The sequence below is a fragment of the Petaurus breviceps genome, unplaced genomic scaffold, assembly GCF_028583685.1.
Source record: "Petaurus breviceps papuanus isolate PSGF00001 unplaced genomic scaffold, PetGlider_PUasm1.0 287, whole genome shotgun sequence".
Taxonomy (NCBI): Eukaryota; Metazoa; Chordata; class Mammalia; order Diprotodontia; family Petauridae; genus Petaurus; species Petaurus breviceps.
The window spans coordinates 255,574-278,990 of record NW_027186029.1 but is presented as its reverse complement, the minus strand read 5'-3'; the positions used below and the strand labels follow the sequence as shown (position 1 = coordinate 278,990).

At 53.3% G+C, this 23,417-nt stretch overlaps 2 pseudogenes; one reads left to right on the top strand and one right to left on the bottom strand.

Annotated features, from left to right (window-relative positions):
• The window catches only part of LOC138167675 (zinc finger protein 850-like), a 762,790-nt pseudogene that overhangs the window by 571,603 nt on the left and 167,770 nt on the right, over window positions 1-23,417 (top strand).
• On the bottom strand, window positions 18,158-19,619 carry LOC138167717 (heterogeneous nuclear ribonucleoprotein K pseudogene; annotated as a pseudogene).

The window sequence follows — 23,417 nt, the reverse complement described above, 5'->3', positions numbered from 1 at the left end:
GGTGTCAGGATTGGGAGGGGCCTCAGGACAGGGGGTGTGAGGGCTGGGAGGTCCGAGGAGGACGGGGGAATTACAGTGGACCAGGAAGGGTAATCCGTACCCACAGATAGTGCTGCATGAATGCTTGGTAACAGATAAAACCCCCGTGCCAGGGCCGCTCTGGGCCAGTAGTCAGAGGCTGGGCACAGACTTAGTTGCCCCCTCTGTCCCTAACCACACCAGCCGCGTGATGGTGGGCGCATCACTGCCGCTGCCCAGGCCTCAGTTTCCTCATCTGTACCATGAGGGAGTCCACCTCTTTGGCCTCCAAGAACCTGCCCGCGCCCAATGAGCCACTGGCCAGCGTCCTTGAGCGAAGAGCCTCCTGGCTGCGGGACGGCTTCCAGCAGGTGGTGCTGCCGAGCCCCGGGAGCCCGGCCCAGGGGCCAGATGAGGCAGAATTCAGCGGGCTGGTGGGAGCTGAGAAGTAGGTCTCTAGTGGGGTGCCCCAGGGGTCGGGGCCCCGGGCAACCAGGCTCACGCCCCATAGGTGAAGGCGCCTTTCAGGTAGTCGGCCAGGTGCCCAGCCACCTTCCCAAGCCGGCCTGGTGGTCAGCACCCCGAGCAGTGCCCACACTTGCCCACAGAAGTGGTCTGGCTTCCCAGGTGGGGCTCCCTGAGGCAGGGGGCCAGGGCAGCCCCCCACACAGGCTGCTGTTGGGGCTCGGGGACACCTGGGCTGGGGGGAGGGGAGGGAGCCTCGAGAAGGGCCTGGCCTCCAGGGAAGGAAAGAGGACAGGGGCAGCCGCCCTTTGCTAGGCTCTGTTGGCCTCTGGCTACCAGGCCAAGCACCTGATGCAGCTATCCCCCACAGATTTCCCTGCCTTGGGCTCCCCTCCATTCCTGCTGTCCCTGGTCCTGGTCCACCGCCCCTGTGGCTCTGATTCCTTCAGAACCCTCCCAAGCCTTTGTCCTGGGCATTCAAGGCCTTTGTGTGTGGCTCCCAGCCTCCTCTGGATTCCATCCAGTTGGGCACAGGTTTACGCAGTCTTGGGCTGAGTGAGGCCTAAGGGACACAAGGATGGAGAGGGACCCAGCATCCTTCCCCTGCCCTTCTCACCCTCGCAGCAACCAGGCAGCTGGCCCAGGCACGATGGAATTGAGCTGCCTGATGGGGAGACTAGGTGCGATCCCGGAGGGCTGCTAGAGGCTATGGCAGAAGACCTAGGCTTTGGAGGACAGAGGGAGGGGTGCATTCTGGGTAGAGTGGCTCCCTGGGGTCAGGGATGGTCCAGGTGGACAGCTGGCCTATGCTGGGGGGCCTCAGTTCCTAGTCCCCTTCCCCACCAGTCAGGATGCTGGCCTTGCTGAGAGCCTCATCTCCCCACCCCCTTGCCCGGGCCAGGGCTAAGGCCAGCTATCTACCCATAACTAACTACCTTGGGTTGCAGGAGCCTCCCCACCAAGGCTCAGGGGCTTGGGCGAGGTTCAGGAAACTCATCTCTTCTTCCTCCCTGGCCAGAGCCCTGCCAGCCTGCCACGAGGCAAGCCTGGGTCTTCCAGCTGTTGCCTGGACTTTCCAGGGCCCTGGCCCAGGCAGGCGGGCAGGATGCAGGAGGGGTGTGGGCAGCGAGAGGCTACCCAGACACAGGGAGAAAGAGGCCATCCCAGAGGCCCTGCCTCCAGACGTTGTGTGTGTGTGCACACGCCTAAGGCAGACCCAGCAGTGATGTCTGGGCCCACCCCGCAGAGGAGGGAGGAGGCATAGAGAGGCCAGGCCACACTGGGAAGAGAAAGGGGCAGGGCTGTGTGTGCCTGCTGGGAGGCTTACGCCGCTCCAGGCCCTGAGGTGGGACTTCTCCACAAGGGACTACCTGGTTGTGCTTGCCCGTCAGGCTCCCCAACAGAGCCCCCCTGCTGTGGGTGCTCCCACTGTATGGCTTGGAGCCCACGGCTGGAACTTTGGGGCTACCCCACTGATGGGAGGGGCTTCCGAGCAGGCTGTCCCTGCCCTCTCGGCCATCGGGGGCAGAAGGAAAGATACCCAGGCCAGCCCAAGGTCTGCCAATGGCGGCTGTGCTAAAGGTGTTATGGGGAGGGGACTTGGGCCCAGGCCAAAACACAGAGATGGGAAATGATGTGGTGTGTGTGAGAGAGAGAGAAAGAGGAGGAGGAAAGGGGAGAAACAGACAGAGAAAGAGCTTCATCATGTTAGTAAGTCTGGCCAAGACCCAAAGTTGGCAGTGGTGGCAGCAGCCAGTGAGCGGTGGTGGGCGCAGCATTGGGCTGAATTCAGAGGGTGAAGTTGGGGGGAACTGCAGATATTCTCTCCTGGGTTTGGAAAGCCACTTTCCAGTATGAGCCCGCCATCTTTCCTCCCAGACCCTCCCCTCTTCTGAAGGCCCCCATTTCTGTGGCAGGCACCCCCATCCTCCCAATTACCCAGGCTCGAAACCCATGGTCATCCTTGGCTCTTCCCTCTCCCCATCTCCACTCTTTCCCCTATCCCTTCCCCCCCCCCCTTCCTTCTCCATTTCCCCCCCCCTTTCCCTCAATCTCCCCCTCTGTCCCCCCTATCCCTCCCTGACGCAAGCCTCCCACCTCTCTAATCTCTGCTCAGCTGCCAGAGTGGTTTTCCTCAAGCACTGACCAAGCTGCCCATGACCATTTCAGCCCCTGCTCACAGAAGCCACAGCTTCTGTGGTTCCTCACAGCCTCCCCCAGGGTTTGTCCTGCACAGTCCTTCCCAGCCTGCCTCTGTGCCTCACTCATCCTCAAGCCAACATGGTGGACTGGCCATTCCCCTTACTTTTGGCAGCCCCCTCCAGGCCTTGGCACAGTCTCCCCCTTGCAGGAATCGTCTCACCCCTTTGGAGCTGCCTCCTTTGGACTCCGTTTGGGCCTCCTCCCTCTGTCAGGTCTTTTCCCGGCCCCTCCTTCAGACAAGGGACAGTGTTTTGTCTTTGTACTCCCAGGGGCCAGCACAAGGCCCGACCCACAGGAGTCTGGTTGAATTGAATGAAACCATGGAAAACCAAACCAGTGTCCCACTGTATGACCCTCCTTCCTACACTCCCTGAGCACTGATGAGGTCAATCTGGCAGCATATAGAGCAAGGAACACTGAAAAATCACACTCTTTCACATCCTCTAAACATTAACTTTTCTTGATGCTTCTGCTGTAAGATCCTTGACCCATGATGGAATTGAAGGGGCCAGGGACAGAAAGGGCTGGCTCTTCCTGGAGAAGCAGAGGGCAAAGGGGTCAAACTGTCCACAGGACCCTCGTCCATCCTGCCTTGGCATCTGAATGGGAGGGCAGACAGGATGCCTTCCACAATCTGTTGGCTTTGACCTTGGTTCTTGGTGGCTAGTCCCGGGCCCTGGATGTGGCTGAGGATGGAGAGGATCAGCTATGGGGAAATTGGCCTTGGCTGGAACAAGGAGGTCGGAAGCTGGTAGGGCCTCAGATCACGTCATTGGAGACTTGTACTTGGCAGAAGCACTCAGCAGGGCCTTGAGGTGCAGGACAGGAGCAGTCACTAGGCCCCTCCAAGGAGGTTTCCCCTCCACAAATGTGCAAACCTGTTAGAGCAAGGCCTACTCAGAATGAAAGCCCAGCAGCAACACCTCTCTGAGCCCTGTAATGAGCCTCCCATACCAAAAGGCAACCTTGATAATTCGTGTTCCCTCCAGAAGGTCAGAGGTCCTCATTGCCCCAGCCATTCCCCAGTCTCAGAGGACAGCTGACTACTGCCACCCTCGGGTTCCATGGATAACCCTGAAAGGCTCTGCTTCTTTAGTATCATCACTCACGAGCCCCCACTAGGGTGCTTCCCCTGGATTAGCAACCACATACAAAGGGCAGTACACAGAGGTGTGCTCTCCCCTTGCTTGCACACAGCTCCTGGGGAGTGGGGGCTCAAGCCATAGTAGAATGGCGGTGAGGGTGTGTAGAAGGAGGCCCATGTGGTCAGGGCTTGATTAGAAAGTTCTCTTCTCCCTTCATGGATCTCCCCTTTGATGTAGCTTTTCAGGGGCTCCTAGCCTTCTGAAACCGTCCTTGTCTTTAGTACATGTCTGTTGTCTCTCAGCTCCCAGTGCCAGAGCTGTTGCTGCTGCCGACTCCATGACAGAACCTTCAGGCCTTCCAACTCTCCAAAGTCCACAAGGTCATAAACCGATTAATATAACTCTGGGAACTCTGTTGACTTCTCAGGGCTTATCTTTGCCCTTGGCATGTCTCTACTCCCAGCTGGATGTGGTATCCTGCTAGTCATGGTGAATGAGGATGGGGGGGGGCGGGGCGGGGAAGGGTGCGCTTTCCTCTCTCCTCCTTCCTCCCTCATGGGGGTCTGGAACCCTCAGCTCCTGTATTTTCAGGCCTCCCTGCAACGACTCACAAGATGTGTCCCGCATCCAGTGAATGAAAGCCCCCATGATCCTCTCAGGGTGATGGAAGCTTTCTTCATACCTGCTTTTCTTTGGTCTGAGCCATTGTGCCACCTCTCTGTGGCCATCTTGGGGGGCATCTTGGCCTAGCTGGGCTGCTTGTCTCCCTCTCTCCTATTCTCCGGGTGATCTCATCAGATCCCATGGATCTAGTGACCATCTCTCTGCTGACGATTCTTAGACTGCCTTATCCAGCCCCTGCCCCTCCGATGACCCCCAGTCTTGTATCTCCCACTGGACGTCCCAGAGACATCTGAAACTTCACAGGTCCTACACTGACCTCATTCTCTTTCTCTAAACCCTCCCTCTTCCTGCCTCCCCTATTAATATTGAGGACACTAATCAGTTGGTTGGTATTTATAAAATGCCTACTATATGCCAGTCACTGTGCTAAGTACTGTGCTTACAGAAAGAGGCCAGAGACTGTCCTTACCCCCTGCCCCCTGCCCCTAGGAGCGCATGGACTAGTTAACTTGTCTTCTAATGGGACAACCCCCTGCCATCCTGGGCTCCTCACTCTCACCCCCACATCCAAAATGGTGCCAATCCACTTTTGCAGCATGGCTGCGATGTGAGGCACCCTGCGCCTCCCCCATAACCATGGGGTGTCCTTGATGCCAATTATAAATAATGATAAATGCTTACAAACAGGGGCAGTCTGGGGTAGCTTCCAGGCCATTCCATGGATCCCTGAAAAGAGGCCAGGGAAGCCCAGCGGTGATTATCAAAAGCAGTAAGGAAACTGAAGGCCAGGAAGGGCTTCGAAGGCCAGACAAAGCATTCCGTATCTGCTCCTGGAGACCAGAGGGAACCCCTAGAGCTCACTGAGCAGATGGTGACATGGGCAGACCTGGGCTCTGGGGGCTGAATGGAGGGTGGAGGGGCTGGGAGGGGAGTGAGGAGAGACTGAGGCAGCCCCCACCCCCGCCAGCAGCTGCTGCCATAGTCCAGACACAAGGGGGTGCATAATCCACCGCCTATGAAAGGAGAGCCTAGTCATGGTGACCTGTTAACAATCAATTCAGATACTGAATCTTGGCTTCAGATGCTGAGTTATAACTCAGATAAGGGGTCAGGTCAAGCTGTGAGGGTGACCTGTTTGTGACCATCTCGCATTTGGGCATTTACCTATCAACACTGGCTCGATGCCCAAGGCCGCATATGAGCTCCTTACTGAGCAGAAATCCAAAATCTTTGTCAGTGGTGATGCCTCAGTCTCCTTACACCCAGATCCCTGATGGGCCCCTCTGTCCCTCTGCTCCTGGACCGCACAGCTCTCCCTCCTCAGCTCCCACTACCAACCTCCTGGCTTCCTCCAAGGCCCACAAAAATCTCACCTCCTCCTCCAGGAAGCCCCCGGCCCCTCTTCATTCTAGTGCTCAGTGGCTCAGTGGAGAAAGCACTGGGCTTGGAGTCAGGAAGACCTAAATTCAGATCTCAGTCATTTACCAGCTGTGGCATTGTAGCAGCAAGTACCCCAGTGTCCCCAGGGTGGCTGCCAACACAGATTCTTAGATCTGCTTTGATAAAGGAAAGCAACTCAAAATGGGTTAACAAGCTTACTTTAATCAGTCAAATATGTATCGTTCACCTAGTTCAGGGGAAAAAGGTCAGCACCCCGAACTTCAGAGTATACAGACAGAATTATCAAGACAGAGAAACAGATCAAGTAGACAGGTTTCCAAACTGTCCAAACATTACATCCATACCAAATCAACATCTGGGTTTTTTCAAAGCCGGGGGGCTCTCAACAACGGCTTCCCAGAGTCTCATCTGATCAAATCACAGAACACTTCTCAAAGTGAGCCCCAAAATAAAGCCTCATATCAGGGCTTATATAGCCTTCTCCTGGCTCAGAGAATGTAACAACCTTCTGGACCCACTGGCCAATTAAAAAGTATCTACTGAAAAACAGGCCTCCCACCCCAGGCTCCAGGTGCACTTTAGTCTAGGGGCAGGGAAGATCTTAAAATTTTACATTCCCATTACAGGCATCTGTAAAATGGGGACAGTAATGGTCCAGGCCTGAGGTCCAAGGATTCTTTTGGGGAGGGGATGGTCTGAGCAGAGGCCTATGGTCTGAAACCTGGCCACCCCTCAGGGTAGATGGCTGCTGGGGGTGAGGATTGGGGGGAAGGGTCCAGCATCCTGGGCAGGGGAGGAGGGAGGCTCTCCAGGCCTTCCATTCCACTAAATTATCTAGAAGGGTGACACATTAACTCCTGGTGACCCATTAACACAGGGCTAAGGAGAACAGAACCTCTGACTCTCTGGGGCTCCAATCACGGATCGGAGTCGAGGTACCACCATCGACCTTTGGCCTGGCCCCCAGCAGCCACATGAGATAGATGGAGAGAAGTCACCGGATGCCCTGGTCCCCTCAGCTGCCAACCATGCCCAGGCAGCGGGTCCTCAGAAGGGATCACACCCAGAGACAGCAAGGGGTGCAGCAGATAGAACATTGGGCCTGGGGTCTGGAGGATCCAAGTTCAAATCTGGCCTCATATGCTCCTAGCTGGGTGACCTGGGCAAGTGTCTGAACCTCTGTCTACCTCAGTCTCCTCATCTGCAAAACGGGAATAATAGCCCTGCCTGCCAGGCTGTTGTGAGGGTCTGGTGAGCCTGTGTTTGCAGGGTGCTTAGCACAGTGGCCAGCATGAAGTAAGAACTCAATGCCTAGCCTTCCCCCTTTCCCGCCTTCCCCATGGCTGGAGGGTGCGGGCATTTGGGTTAGGGCTGCCCAGCGGGGTTGTGGGGGGAGCACCTCCTCAGGGGTGACTTGGACTGGGCAACTTCCCCAGCGAGGGGGTGCAGCTTCACAGTCCTCACTAGAGATTGTCATTGTGGAGACAATCGGGAGGTGTGACCTAGGAGAATAGAGGGAGTCCCAAGGGTCGGTACAATCTAGGCTGTTGGACACTTTTGTCAAGGGCTTGGAGGGTTCAGTCACCCAGTTTGCAGAAGACACCGAGCTGGGCTGGATAGCTAACAGCCTGTAAAACGGTCAGGACTCAAAAGGTTCTTGATTGACTGGAGTTTGGGGCTGAAAACAATAAGATTAAATTCAGCAGGGGTAAATATAAAGTCTGCTACATTTAGGCTGTGTGAAATCAGCCCCACTAATGTAAGATGGGGGACATTTGGATAGATGCAAGCTCTTTTGAAAAGGATCTGAGATTTCAGTGTATTATAATCTCATTATGGGTCAGTAATGTTGCTTGGCTGCAAAGACCATGCCCCCAGGAATAAGAAAGGGATGGTCTGCCATCCTCTACCCTGGTTAGCTTTATCTAGAATCTTGTCTTCAGTGTGGGGGGCCCTGGCTTAAGAAGGACCTTGGGAAATTGCCATGTCCAGCAGAGGACCCCTGGCACAGGGAAGGGTCTTGAGAACATGGCAAGTGAGGTGACCAAGCTGGCATGTTTGGGCTGGAGAAGAAGAGATTCCTCAGGCCCAGGAGGGCTGCCCCAGGGGCAGAACCAGGACTATCGGGGAAAGTTATAAAAAGGCAGATCTTGACTGGCTATTGGGAAAAGCTTCCTCCCGAGTGGAAGAGGCTGCTGCCTTCCCCTCCTGGGAGGTCTTCAGGCAAAGGCTGGATGACCACTTGTCAGATGGGTCATAGCGGGAATTCTCTGGCATGTGGGTAGGATTTGAGGCTAATGAGGCTGGTCCTTCCCACCTCTCAAGGTGGTGAATCAGGAGAAAGGAACGGCCCCAGCACTTTCATGGGACCCTTTGTGATGACCTCATCTGAGGCCATGGCTCCGTCCCCCACTGTCCTCCCCCTGCCCTGCCCTTGTACTGCTCTTTTGGGCTCCTTGTACGTGTGGGGGAGCCACTGTCCAGCCAGCCTTGGGTTTTCCCCCATCAATTCTCAGAGGCCATGCTCCGTGGAGGGGCAGAGGACCCACAGCATGGTGGTTGGGCTTCAGAAGAAGGTGCAAGGTTAAATGGCAACCTTGCGTGGTGGTGCCTAGTTCATCTCAGCCATGTTCAGGTTTTTTTCACTCGTGTTCAACTCTCTGTGACTCCATTTGGGGTTTTGTTGGCAGAGATACTGTAGTCGTTTGCCATTTCCTTCTCGAGCCCATTTTACAGATGAGGAAACAGGCAGAGAGGGTTGAGTGTCTTGCTTAGGGGATTGGAACTTAGACCTTCCTGATGCCAGGCCCAGCGTACCATCATATGTTGTATGTTTGTGTAGACAAGGTGCTAGCCGTCCTTCCTGGGCTCTCATCTCCTGAGCACTTCTGAGGTCTCACCTGCTTCCTTATCCCAAGCCGTCTCTGAGGGGTCCAGCTTTGGCTCCTTCCCGTTCCCTTGTCTGTGCCCACACACAGCTTCTGGGTATGAAGGCCAGCAGAGGTCGCTGTGGAGGACAGTGAAGATGGGGAGTCCTTCCCACCCAATCTCCGCCCCTTTGGGGAGAGTGGGTGGAATTGACTGCCCTGGTTCCAAGCCCAGGTGCCTGCCTTGGCCCTAACCTTCTTGTGAGGTCCCCATAGAGGGAAACTGAAAAGCCTCCACTGGCACATAGTGACCTGTATGTCTGGAGATAATTTTATTAGTCCTTCAGGGTTTTAGTCGAGGACAAAAGTCCCAGGTCCACCTGGCTTCCTTTTCAAAATTGAAAGGGTTATCATTTTGAAACATAAAATACAGATTGAAAATAAAGTTCATAAATTCTCGATCTATTGACTGGCAGACAAGCCACGGGGATGGTCTCTCAGCCAGCTGAATTCAGTTAAATTCTCACCCTCCTCTTATCACACTTGTTCAGAGCAGAAACACACTCTGGGTACTAATTAAAACGATCTTGTCTTTATTGAATGAGCCTTTATTTCAAGATGTAAGCAAAACTTAGAATCGCAGAGAAGCTCTTGGTAATGAGCCTGTGGCCTGACCCAAACCACCATCACAAGAAAGGGAGAAACAGAGACTTTTGGGCACTCGTTCAATCCCTCGTCATCCGTGTGCGCCAGGGAAGGGAGAGGATCAGCTGCTTCGAGCTGAGCTGGTCTCCTGGGAAACACCCTCTGTTCTTCTCTCCCATCCCTCTCCAGAGAGACTTTGAAACTGGCCTGGTGACCCTCCATTCCCTCTCTTCCTGAATGGGGAAGAATGACATGGTCCAGTCTTTCACAACACAGGCTCCCTGACAAGACAGCCAAGTCCAAGCCTTGGCAGAACAAAGACATTCTTGGCATTTCTGGTGTGGTCCACTCCATCCCTGACCAGGAACCTGTCACGCTTCTTTTTAAAGCAGTGGACCAGGGTCAGATGCCATCTTGGCCAGCAGGGCTGGGAACAAGCAGGGTTCATCTCCCGTCTGCTTTTTCCTTCGGTCTCTCGTGGTGTCCCTAGGCTCTTCAGATCCTTGGCCAGGACTCCGTAATTGGCTCCTCCTGGCTGCTTCCTTGGGCCTGCTTGAGTCCCCAGAAGCACAGAGGTTTTCCTCTGCCCTCTTTTCCTTTTCGTTTCTCTGACTTGTCTTAAATCCAGGTTCCAGGAGGGCAGTCGTTATCTCGGTTGTTATCAGGGTGACAAATACCTTCCACTTTTATTACTTACTTGGAGGACAGACAGCTGCTTCCTCTGGCAAGCTGCAGAAGATGGCAGGGGAGGAGATGAGGATCACTTGAAAGAGCCGGGCTCGTTTAGTCTGGAGAGAGCTGCCGTCAAGTACCCCAAAGACCATCACATTGCCGAGGGTCAGCTTTGGCCCTTGTGGTCTCAGAGGACAGGACAGGCACAAGGGGGAGGCTAGATGGATGTCAGGAAGAGCTTCCACAGTGAGAGCTGTCCCAGTGTGGGAGGGACAACATCCTTGGATGCCTTCAGAGGCTGGACACCCGCTTGTTGGGGTGGGGGTGGGGGCAGGGTCAGAGGAGAGAAGAGGGCACAGCTGAGAGATGTTGGGAGGTGGACAGGCCTTGGTGCCAGATGGGGGTGAGAGAATGAGGAGCCCAGGGTGCCTCTAGGTTGTGAGCCTGAGGAACTGGGAGCATGGGGGTGCCCTCCACAGCCATAGGGAAGGGAGGAGTGTGGGAGGAATTGGGGCCTTGTTCAGCTTGCTGGTTCTACCCTTCTGTGCAGGGTGGCATTGCTCGAACTCTTTGGCTGTCTTCTCTGGGTAGCAGGGGCAAGAAAGGGCAGGAGCACAGATGTGACCCCCTCCAAGCAGATCCCCTGATCTCTGCACTTCAGGGAAAGGAAGACCCTCAGGTCTTGTCCTCACCATGCATTTCCTTGAGACATTTTGACAAGGATAGAGATCTATTAGTGTTAGAAGTACAAAGGAGAAGAGATTCCTTCTGTGCCTACAAGGCCTACAAGGAAGGTGGGTGGATGCCTCCTGTCCTAGACTGTGGTAATGGAGGGAGGGGGATCATCAGGGGGGTGGTGTGAGCAAAGGCACCAGAGGGGAGATGCAAGACAAGAATGAATGGGGAGGGTGGAGCCCTGAATGCCAGAAGTTTCATAGACAGAGGAGTGATGTGATCTGAGCAAGAACTTTAGGGAGGTGTTGAGGGCCTTTGTCAGAGAGGAGAAGTGACATGGAGGGGTTAATGGGCAGTGATGGCTTCCCATGGATAGACCAGGCAGGTGACAGGGCCTCCTTCCAACAGTGCTGAGTGATGCTACTTCCAAACACCCCCCAGAGATCATAACCATCAGGCAAACATTCTGTTTGTCCTGTGCTTTTTACAAGGCCTTGGGCCTGGGAAGGGAGAGGGTGTGTGAGAAGGAAGGTAGAGAGCAGGGAGAGATAACTGATAAAGACAAGAGGCAGGGGTCCTATGATCACTGACTGCCACCATCTTATGAGCATTTCTAAGAGAGGAAGGGAGGCCTCGGGAGGTTCCACTAAGGAGGCCGTCATGACCGACCTTGAGCCAGTCATTACTGGCCAGCCTTGCCCTTCAGTGAGCTCTGAACCCAAGATGGCATAGCCCCTGGCATAAGACTTTCGTAGGGACACACCCAAGGCAGGAGAGTGGGTGTGGATGACCAGACACTGAAGAGCTGCCATTCCCTTCCTTCCAGAGCTCCAGCCTGGGTACCCCTGGCTTTGGCTTTCTGTCTACAGGAAACCTGCTGGAAGAAAGAGCCTGATGCCTTTCACAGGGCCCTATCCATATCAGCCCCTACCTTCCAGCACCCACAGCCTGATGGTTCTGCCTCTCTGGTTGGGGTAACCCCCCAGGCAATGGGAGGAAGAACTCAGCACAGGCTGAGGGCTGTTAGTGAAGGCAACCTGAGGAAGTTAGGGCTTGGGCTGGGCCCTGCAGGCCAACAGAGAGGGAGCAGAGTAGAGGCTGGACATTGGAGGGCCCAGGATGTGTTTGGTGTCACTTACAAATAGACTGAGGAGGCCTCAGAGGAGCTGGAGGAAACAAAGCCTGAGTGTGTGAGTGGCCTCGAATGCCAGGCTCAGCTGAAGACACCTCAAGGCCTGGCTTTGGCTGCCATTCCTGCAGCTCTCACCAGTCCTCTTAAAGACAGGTTCTGTGATTCCAGCCCAGCTCCGCATAAACCCTTGTGTTTACTCCAGACCTGACTTGTTCCTGCTTAGGCAGGGAGGCCCCTCTGCTTCTGGTGTGAGCCGGCCCAAGCCCTCAGTCGTGGAGCCAGCATTCAGGAAGGGCAGGAGAGAAAGGCCTGCAGACAAGAGCCGGGCTTCGGGTCACATTCCTAGGAATCCTGGGTGACGAAGATCCTGACTGGGATTGGTCTTCCAGAAGGGAAGTTCCTTCCTTGCAGGCGTCCGTCTGTTCTCACCTCATGCTTCCAGGGGATGGAGACTGTCCCCAGGAGGGTCCCTCCAGGTGGGCGCCTGATGGGGCGTCCAGGCCGGAGGGCAGTGTGGCGACCCCCTGCTCCATTTCTCTTTTTTTATTTAGTTTTAGTTTTCAGCATCCACTTTTATAAGATTTTCAGTTGTACATCTCCTCCCCCTCCCTGAGACATGCAGTCTTTATCTTACGCTCTTCAGAGGGAGCCCCCACTTTGTTCTGTCTACTTGCCCAAGGAAAGCTGGGGAGGCTTTCAGGCTGGAGCAGTGGGATTTCATTGTTTGTTTTTTAAGCAATTGGGGTTAAGTAACTTGCTCAAGGTTACATGGCCAGGTGTTTCTGGGTGTGGTGCTGAGTATCTGAGCCCAGATTTGATCCCCAGGTTGTCCCAACTCTGGGGCTGGTGCTATTACTCGCTGTGCTATTTGGCCACCCCTGAGCAGTAGGATTTCTTAATGGATGAGGGTTTGGTTTTTTTCCTGTGACAGGCAGCCATGCAAGGGCCAGGACAAGGGACTTGGAGCTGGAAGTCACCTTAGATGTCACCAACTCTAATACCCTCATTTAACAGATTAAGAGATAAACTGACTTACAAATTTAAGAGGCAGGACTTGAACTCAGATCCCTCCAACTTCTGGTGCTACACTCTGAGCACCCCCACCCCTCCCCCAATGTCCCGCTGCCCTCAGGCCACCAGAGATGAGGTTCAGTGCTTTTCTTGGTCTCCTGGCTGCAGTGCCAGAGGCTGAGGGGCACCCTTGGGGTGTGGAAGGCCAGGCCTCTGCCATGGGCAGCTAAGCCTGGCAATTGACTCAGTCCCTCCAGGCCCAGACAGGACTGGACGGGACGGGATGGGACGTGTCTCCGTGGCCACCCACAGGGCACACTGCCTGGGCAGCCTTTTCAGGAAAGGAGATTGTGTAGAGAGTCAGAGGGAACCCAGGACCCCGAGGGCCTTCTAGGCTGCAGATCCCTCATGCCCCTTCCTCTTTGGCAGAAGCGGTGACCCATCCACCAACACTTAGAGCAGTGAACCTGGCTGAACCCCAGCATTGGGTAGACTGCATGTAATTGTCAGCTGCTGCCAAAACCCCCTAGGGCCCTCCCCCACCCTTGGGCAGAAGGTTGGGAGCTTCCTGCCCTGGCAGGGCCCCCCATGCACTCCCTGCCTGTCTCCCTCTTTCTCACTCTCTTCCCTCCCATTCCCTCCCTCTCTTCCCTTCTCTTCCTTCTCTTCCTTCCCCCCCCCCACCCTAGCTGACTGCCATTGCCATGGGAGGGGAAGATGGAGGGACAAGGTGACAGGGCCCCCAATGTCACACTGAGCCCCTTTACAAGGTCTCTGAATCTTCCTTGGACAGCTTTCTGGGATCCCTCCAAGAACAAGCAGCTCCTCCCTTTATCAGGCAGCCCTCCTCTGCCCCAGCTCTGCCATCCTGTCAGGTGGGCAGTTAGTCCCTTCAGGGGCACAGTGAGCCAGGCAGGGGATGGGGTGGGGCGGAGATGGGCTTGGCTGCCAGCATGGAGGGGGGGGGCAGGCAGAGGGCTGGGAAGCCAATGGCCCCAACCCTGTCCCTTCCACCACTCTCAGACCCACGTATGAGATCATGAATCAGCGGCATGTGGAGGCATAGCTGGTCTGGTCTGAAAAGATCTGGGGGTTTTAGGGGCCTACAAGCTCCTTGAGTCAGCAGGGTGGGGCTTCCCCCCAGTCTGCCTCCCTTCTTTTTCCCATGCCACCTGGTGGATTCCTCAGGGCTAAGGCAGAAGAAGGTCAGATGTGCTGGGTCAGACTAAGGCATGGACTGCGCCTGCCATTCAAGGACCAGCTCCAGATGGCAGGGGGCTGCAGATTCTGCAGTGAGCTCAGGGAGGCTTCTCCCCAGAGGCTGGCTTCCAGGGGATGTAATGTGGGAAGCCAGCTGCTAAGTCAGGAATGCAGGAGGCAGGAAATCTCAGGCCCCTGGCAGCTTAGGCCTCACCTCTGGGGCTAGTCTGCCAGAAATTCAGGTCTGTAGTGAAGGGAGGAGGGAGAAGGAGGAGAGGGAGGTGGGGGAGGAGGAGGAAGAGGAGGAGGAGGGGGAGGAGGCCTGGTGTGCTCAGCTCTGGGCAGGAGCCCACAGATGCTTGCTCAGTTCTGGTCCCCCATTTAAGGAGGAATTCTGAGAAGCTAGGAAGGGTCCACAGGAGGGTGGGAGCAGGGGAGCCCAAGCTGAAGGTGTCATGCAGAAGAGAAGGCTAGGCAGGTGAGGTTGTAATGGCCGTCTCGAAGTATCTGAAGGGCAGGGCTGTGGTTCTATTTGTTGTATGTGAGAGCATGGAAGGGGCAGTCTGACGAGGTAGCGAGAACTCCCTCCCTGGGGGGCTCAGAGCAGAGGCTGTGGATGACCCTTCTCAGGTGTGCTGCTGAACACATGAGAATTCTTGTTGAGGCCCCTTCCTATGTGGGGTTTCTGGGATGCCTTTATTCAAGACCAGAATCTCTAGGGTGCCCCCCCTCAAATCAAAAGATATGGAGACTGACATTGGGAGCAGGAGACCTATTCCTGCCTCTATGAGGCAGACTGATGCCTGAATTCATGGTGATTTTACATTTAGTAGGATAGTTATGAAGTGGAGTGTGTGTGTGTGTGTGTGTGTCCCAGTCAGGAAGAAAAACTCTCTGAGAATGGGCTGGGGGTTGGGCTCCCTCCCAGCCCTGTGCTAGGAAAGGTCCTTCTCTCCCGTGTAGCCCCCAATGCGCCCTCCTGCCACAAACAAAGGGTCACCTGGCAACATAAGAACAGGGTGGGCCACAGGTGACTTGGAGAAAGAATATCACATCTGGGGAATGAACTCTCTAACAGAGTGAATTTAAGATGAGAGTAAGGCTGGGGTGGCAGGGCAGGGCTTGCCTTCCCTTCTCCCAGTTCCTGCTTCTTAATGAGGGGTGCCCCGGTCTAATCTTGATTTAGCTCTCTCTTCCCAACACTCCCACAGAGTTTTGTTTGTGGCCCTTACCTTGGGGGATGACATTCCTCCCCAGGGTTTGAATTTTTTAGTCCCCTTCAAAATCAGCTTCCAGAGGACTGGTGTCTGAATTTGTATGGACCCCCGGGGAGTCCCAGAAGTCAGGTCACATGCAGAACATATGAACACATTTCACAGCGGCACATTTGTGACCAAAGTAACAGCAAATAGCATAGAAATGGTCACAGGAAAGCACCAGGAAAGGCTAAATAGCAGACTCAGCCAGCTAACAAGTAAACAGAATTCTACGCAAAGCCAGAGCCCAGACCCAAGAGGCAGGGGTGCATTTGGGAGGAGGGGACTGCCCACACTTGCAGCTCTAGCCGAAGCTCACGTCTGGTCACTTGGGACACCCTTAGGAACCCTCCCTGACCCTGTACCTGTGCTAATGGGTGGGAGGGACTGGTCTTGTCCACTCCCATCTGCCCTAGAAAGGGCTCAGGCTGCCAGTAGCATTGCCCCAGGGCAGCGAGTTCTGGGCTTGGAGTCAGGAAGTCGAGTTCAGATCCAGCCTCAGACACTTACTAGCTGTGGGACCCCTCTTCACCTCTGTTTGCCTCAGTTTCCTCACCTGTAAAATGGGAATAATAATAGGGCCTCCCTCCCAGGCAGTGTGGAGCTGTTGTGAGGCCAAATGGGATAATAACTGTAACGTGTTTGGCACAGTGCCCAGCACACAGTGACCGCCACTGTTATTGTTGTGACAACTGTGATGGTGATGATCTGAGGGAGCTAAGCCTCACTTGGGCTAAAGCATTAGGCAGAAAAAGGTGTTGCCATTGAATTCCACTGTCTCCCCTCACCTGAAACCATTACTAGGGCATGTTACATCAAGGATCTTCTTACCCCAAAACCTCTGTCTGGCAGAACCACAGAGTCTTTACATGACCAGAAGGTGAACTCTCTCTTAGAGTCCATTGAGGTCAAGGTTTCCCAATCTCAACCCACCCATTCAGGAGACCAACTCACTTACCAATTGGCAATAAGTGGTTGCAATGAGCTGTCTTTACTGGGCCCCCACCATTCTCAGGGGCCGCTTTGTCAATGGGCAAGCCTCCCGGCCTCTTCCGCTGGCCAGGGACTGTAGCAGCAAGCACCCCAAGCATCCTCAGGGTTTGCAGCTACCACAGGTTCTTGGATCTGCTTTGCTAAAGGAAAGCAACTCAAAATGGGTTAACAAGCTTACTTCAATCAGTCAGACATATATCGTTTACCTTATTCAGGAGAAAAGGTCAGCACCCTGAATCTCAAAGTATACAGGCATAATTATCAAGACAGAAACATCAAGTAGACAGATTTCCAAACTGCCCAACCATTACATCCATGCCCAGTCAACATCTGGGTTTCCACATTCTGGGTTTTTCAAAGCCGGGGGACTCTCAACAACGGCTTCCCAGAATTCAGATCAAATCACAGAACATTTCTCAAAGTGAGTCCCAAAACAAAGCTACACATCAGGGCTTATATAGCCTTCTCCTGGCTCAGAGAATGTAACAACCTTATTGACCCACTGGCCAATCAAAAAGTATCTACTGAAAAACAAGCCTCCCTCCCCAGGCTTCTGCTGCACTTTAGCCTAGGGGCAGGGAAGATCTTTAAAATTTACATTCGCATTACAGGGACCTGCACCTTCCACAAGTGCCAAGATGTCAGAGCAGGGCTGTTGCCATGGGGCAGGGCCCAGAAATGGACAGGAGCACCAGATCACTACCTTTCTTTCAGCATTTTTGGGCTGATGATGAAGCTAGGGAGGAGCTTCTCCTGACTCCTCTCTGCACTTAGAGACGTATTGGCCCCGAGTCTCTGCAGTTCCTCTGTCCTCAGAGACCCCAAAGCACAAGTCAACGCGAAGGTGCTTCCCCAACAGCAGCAGGCAGGACATAAAGCCTGTGGCGCCATTCTGGGTAGGATCGGAGGCAGGCTCCCAGAACCCGCTGGCTCCACTGCCATTTTTATTCTGGTCACTGGTTGTGGTCCCCTCAAGGCTGGCACAGTGCTGCTCGATGCCCGTCAGGCCAATATCTCTCTGAACATTACATGTCCTGAGTCTCTCCCTTGGTCTGAGTGGATCCTGGCAGGAAGGACACACTAAGAACAACTTCTCCCATGATACTTGGGCAACCTGGGAGGCTTCCTGGGTCCTCGTGGGGTACGTCTGGGGCACCTGGAAAGTGTCCATCGCCACAATCTATGCCTCACGTTCCTGCTGTCTCTATCCAGAGACAGGGGGTTGTGCAGATGAGTTCCAAAGCTTTGTACACACCGGCCGCCACCTCTTGGGCACAGCCCCCTGCTGCCATCGTAGGCCTGTACAGTCTGTGCCTTGTGCCCATTCCGTGTTTACATGCAGTAGCAGGGCCTTGGAGAGGGATCCACCCAGTGTTAAAGGGTTTGTAGACACTTATTCTGTTTACTTACTTCTAGGTTCACTAAATTTATTTAAAAAGTCACAGGACGTTTCTCCCAAAAGAGCATTACATTGTGCTCGCTGCTCTGAGTGGATGCCAGGGACACCTGGGTGACTGATACGCTTTCTCCCCTGTGCCCCGCCTCAAAGCAAGGTGTTCACAATAGTTATTGGAGGGGAAAATTTAGTATTATCATTATTATTGTTTTTTTTTTTTACCACCAACAGTGAACAAAAATCAAATTCGCTCTGCTGTTCTTTCAGAATTTCAGTGTTAGTTCTGCATGCCCTTCCCTCCCCTGCCCCTTTGTAAGGAACTAACTAAGACATTACATCTGGGAATAGCCCAGATTCCACTGCCTCAAATGCCGAGTATCTATAAAGCAGAGGAACATTACTTTTTAACAGAATCAGGTAAAAAAAAAGATGCACGACTCCTTCAGGTCTTCACTGGCCTTGAAAAACTCTCCAACACCCTGCTTCATGCGATAAAAAATCAAATCTGCCTTGCATTAGGACCCTCCCACCTCTCCTGTGCCTGTGCCATCCACAGATCCTTCCAAAGGCTTATCGGTCTTGACTGATACTCCAGATTCATCTTTGTTTGATTCACTGACCATCTTTGCCAAATCTTTGGGGATAGTTACTTGTGTTGTAATAATGGGTCCACAGCAGTGACCATCTGAGCCACAGACCCTGGTAGAGGAATAATCTACTTGAGAGCCACCCTGTGGGGCAGAAGCCATCTGCCATTTGGAAGGACTCCATCTAATCTCCTGCAGAGTCCCAAGTCTCATCAGCGTTAAGACCAACCATGCCATCATAATGGTCACCGGGTCTTGCCTTTCTGTCATAAACCAAAAGATCTCTTCCTCTTGGTGGTGGTAGTAGAGGAAGAAGAAGATTGTGAGCTCTGCTACCGCCCCTGCCACATGCCCAGGAGGAGTCGGTGGGGGGTCCCCTGCAAGGGCTCAGGTCATAATCTCTTCTAGTTGGGGGCGTAATGTACCCACCATGACCTGGGGGCAATTCTACCAAAGCCTTCTCTTCCGTGCATGGGAAATCCTATAGGGCGCCCTCGCTGGTCACTAAACGTCATCGTGAAACCGCCATAGTCATGAGTTTCATCATAGAAGCTGGCATCATAGGGTTGTGCCTCCCTTTGCTGGCAGACTGAGATGTAAGACCAAGCATTTCTGCACTGCACAGCCCTCCCAGGCTTTCTCCCAATAAGAACGCCTCTATCCGTGGAAGGAGGAAGGCGCTCCTGGAAAAGCTTGGTAGTCGTCGCACTGTTCTCTTGAAGTTCTTCTGATGTTAGCACCTTTGACCCCAATAATTCCTCCGGCCAGACTCCGGTGATTTAATAGTCTTAACCCAGAGTCAAAGTCATTTCCTTTATGGTGCTGGTAACTTAAGCATTTACAGCATCAGTTTCGAGCAGGAGAGGGTTGCTTGCGGTGAGTGATGACAACTGCAGGCCCTGTTCCAAGGTAGGGATAGTTTTCTTCAGAATTTCTCCAATTGTTTCAATATCTGCCCTGATGCTGAGTATGCACTCAGGGCCACTGCTGTCTGGGACTGAAGCCCTGGCATTGTAGTCGGCACAAAGTGCTTGAATATCTCAATCGCTGCTCCAGCATTCTTGCTTTGAAGCAGAACTGCAGCTCAACCATCTGCTCAGGGTTTCTGGATCTTTTAAAGGCCTGCTTATCCTCCGTCTTCAGCAGCGTGCTTACCAAATTCACCATTGGTTTCAGCATTGGGGAAGCTTTCTTCTGGCTGCTCAGCCTCCATTTTCTCAAACGAAATGGGATAGACAGAGTGTAGGTTTAAGAGCAAGAGAAATGTTAGCCAACAGAGGTCGATGCTGTAAAGAAATACAGAAGATAATTCTAGACACTTTTAGTGACAAGAAAATAGTCCCACTGGAAATCCATATGCAAATGGTGCAGGAACTCATGTCAAAACATGGATGGCAGATACGAAGTGGAATAGTGACCGTAGGATACAGAAATTATACAGAAGCTTATGAGGACGTTTCTAAAGGACAGTACCAAGGACAGCTCTGTTCTCTTTGGAAAAGACCCAGACCTGATGCCCATGTACCATCATTTGGGGAAAACTAGGGAGATTGACTTGATTTTTGTTACAGCTAGGAGAAAAAATCCACACCCAGGCTAAATGCATTGGAGAACGGAGTGGGCCCTTGGGATTCAGAGGCAGAGTTTGACCCAATGGCCTCATCAGCAATTCCAATGAATCCTTTTGTACCTGGAGTCATAGGACCTTACACAGAGGTGCAGGTAAAAGTTGAGAATGTGTCCTGGGCAGTGGAGTACAAATGGCCACTGTGTCCCAGTCATTCCACGAGAGACAATTGAAGAAAGTCTCTTTTCTGCTTCTGGGAGGTGCTGGCTTTGGAGGACTCAGTCACAAAACACCTATACTTTAGACACATGGGAGTAGCTGTGGAATTCCCTGAAGACGCTGCTTTGTCCAGACCCTTTGGGCAGCGATGGAATGTCAGCACTAATTGAAGCCAATTCCTGTCTGTCCAGACTCGGTATCGTAAGCAGTAAGCTAGGACTCAAGCCTTGCACATTTTGGCCATCCACAAAGCTTGCATGGAATGCAAGGAGTGGTGCTGTCAGGGGAAACTTCTCTGCCCCATCCAGTGGGCCCTTCCCTTCTTCATGCTGAGAAGAGTTTTCACTTTGTGACTCAGGTAAACTGGGTCTATCCCTCTGCTTTCCAGTGACCTAATGAGCCTGGCATCAGGCTGCTGTCTTAATGCCACAGTGAAATCATCCTCCCCATGGCCTGCCTACAGTTTCATTCCTTATCAACCTAACATGGTTGCTATCTGTTGCCACTGGCCCAGGTTTTCCTTAACCTCCCAAACAGGTGAGAACCCAAATGTCTTTTCAAGCTTGAGCTTTTCTCCATCTCACCCAGAGGGCTGAGGGGGTGTGTGTGTCACCAACTCAAGTCCAATAACTCTTTCTTGTCAGATGTCTTCTGGTTACTTGTTATATTCCCATGGTTCTGAACATCTCCATGGCACATCCATAGAGGCTCAGCCTGACCCTAATTCTTCCTGGGGGCTAGCCTTCTGTCCCCTAACTCAATGACACTGATCCCTCCAGACTTTCCCAGCACCCTTAGCCCTCTCCCAAGTATCAGGAAGCCCTGATTGGCACATCAATATTTTTAGGGTGGCAATAGTAATGGGAGGATCGATCACACCCGTAATGCCAACATTTAAGCAATTCCCCAAGAATATACAGCTGACTAAACAATCTAATCAAATCTGGCATCCACGTTGTCCTAGCAAACAGCACTGCAGTAACAGCCCAGACAAAGGAGTCATAAACCATGTGGCGTTCTCACTGGGGGGACCAAATACCAAGTATCACCTTAGCTAGCACAAGATATCCAATAGGTGAGACTGAAAAACAAATCAAATCTAAAACAGAGGCAGAGAAAAAAAATGACCTCTGGGCAAGATGTAAAACCCAACTGGCAGAGTCACTAACACCGGGACTTTGGCACAAGGAGCATCATAAAGCTGGCCCCCAGAACTAGAGGAGCGAGTCAGCTAACAAGCATGGATTGGGTATTCTCTGCATGCTGGCGCTCAGAACAGAGACAGGCCCTGCTCTCCAGGAGCTTATACTCTAATAGGGGAAAGCATGAAAGGAAGAGGGAAAGGCATGTGTGTGGGGGCAGCATAGAAGCCTGGAGTGCCACCTCCAGATGAATGTGCCTCAATGGGCCCAGGCACTTTCCTTAAATGAGGCTCTGGGTGAAGCCATTGTTTTAGGGGCTGGAGTGAGGTTTCAGGAGGAAGAGCTGGGCATGGAAGAAAGAGGCATGGGGGTTGCCTTGGTGAGGGTAGGGACTCCTTCATCAGGAGTAAAGGGGGAGAAAGTGAGGGAAGATGCTATTGGGATGTGAGGAGAGGAGGCACCTTGAAGTCCAAATGTGCTTAGTGTGGTTCTCATGGCAGGCAGGGGAAGGAGAGGGCTCCACTGGAGGCTCAGGGAGAGACAAGGGGGCCATCAGATACAGAGACAGAGATTTCAGAAACAGCCTTGGGAATAAGGACTGGGCCTTCCAGGCAGGGAGGCACAGACCCAAACTTGGCCCTCCGCTATTCTCACAAGTCATTTGGAAATTACAGTTCCAGGGGAACAAGTTTCCTGTCTGTTCTGCAATGGTCCTTCTAAGGGAGGCCATGGCCCCCCAGAAGCCACAGGCCCTGCTTTGCCACCCAGAGTGGAGCTGTGGGGCTAGAAGGCAGTTCGGATGTTTGTGGGGGAGGAAGGACAGAGAAGCTCTTTCCAAGGGCAGTCCAAAGCCTGGAGCAGAGTCTGGAGGCCAGCTGGTCTCTGGGAAATGTGGGACTCAGGAGACAAAAGGAGACCCTCTTGTTGCTTTAGGGGCCAGCATTAGTGTTCTGAGAAGTTTTCTGCCTTTTCTGTGGGATGGAATGATGGCTGTCCTATATGCAGTATATTCAGTTACCCTGAGTGCCTTGCATGGGTCTGAGAACTCTTGGTGGCAGGATTTGAACCCAGGTCTTTCTGATCACCAGTCCCTGGTATCCAGGTCAGGGTAGCACCTGCCTCCAAGCAAGAGTCCAGTGCCACTACTCAGACCTGAGGCTTGGGCTCAAAATCATAGAATGTCTGATCTGGGAGCTTCCCTACTGCTGTCCAGGGGTGTCTAGCCTCTGCTGGAATCTTATGAAGGCAAGGGAGCTCACCACCTCTCCAGGCAGCCCATTAGCCTTTTCCATTTGGGGACAGTTTCCCTCTCTGTCATTGTTTAAGGACCTGGCTTCAGATCTCAGTTCTGCCATTCTTCCCTCTGGGGTCCTCAGTTTCCTCCTTTATATACTAAGCAGGTTGGGATACATGACCTTAGAAGGCCCTTGCCGTGGTAGACTTTGCATTCTTTTCTCCCTGGGATTCTCAGGGATGCAGCTTCCAGTCTCTTCCCTGACTAAATGCCCTTCTCTGCACACTCTATCGTCCCAATGTCCTCTCCAGACAGAGGTGCCCAGAAGTAAACCCAGGTCTTCAGACAAGGTCTGACCACCTTGGTGATACTAGCTGGTACTTCAGGGTTGGCAAGGACCTTTGTAGATGGTAATTCATCCAGCCATCAATCATTATTAAGCTGTAGATGGGTCAGATGCTGAATTTGCTGAGTTCTGGAGATACAGCCAAAGGCAAAACCAGACCGTGCCTTCCAGGAGTGCTCAGACTGAGGACAGCCCAGAGGGCATCCCACCTGCTTAGCCTGGGAAGCTGGGCCCTGAAGACAGCTGACATAGTACCTGGGAACCACTCAGGCCCCCGGCTCTTTTTCAGAAAGCAGGCTGGTCCCTGGTGGGTTCTCCCTCCAGGCTTTCTTTGTCAAGCAGCTCTTTTGAAACCCCAGAGTGGGATCACAGAGCCAGGGAGGGCCTCCCAAGCCCTCTCTCTCCCTGGCACGTGGCTGCTGGCATCTCTTCCTACCCAGGATTGCCCCTGCGGCTATGGTCTGCCCTGGGGCAGGAGGGCTTGCAACTGGGTCTTCCTCTTTCTCCTCCTCTACCTTTAGCCTTCCTTCCTGTGTGGAAGTGGAGAAGCTGGTTTGGTCACTTTTCAGGCCAAAGCTGGGGCAAAATGAGCAGAATTAGCACACTGGGGGATGGTTGGAAAGTGCCTGGGCTGTTAAGTGGCCAGTTGGCAGTGTGGGGTACCTTATCTATGAAGTTCC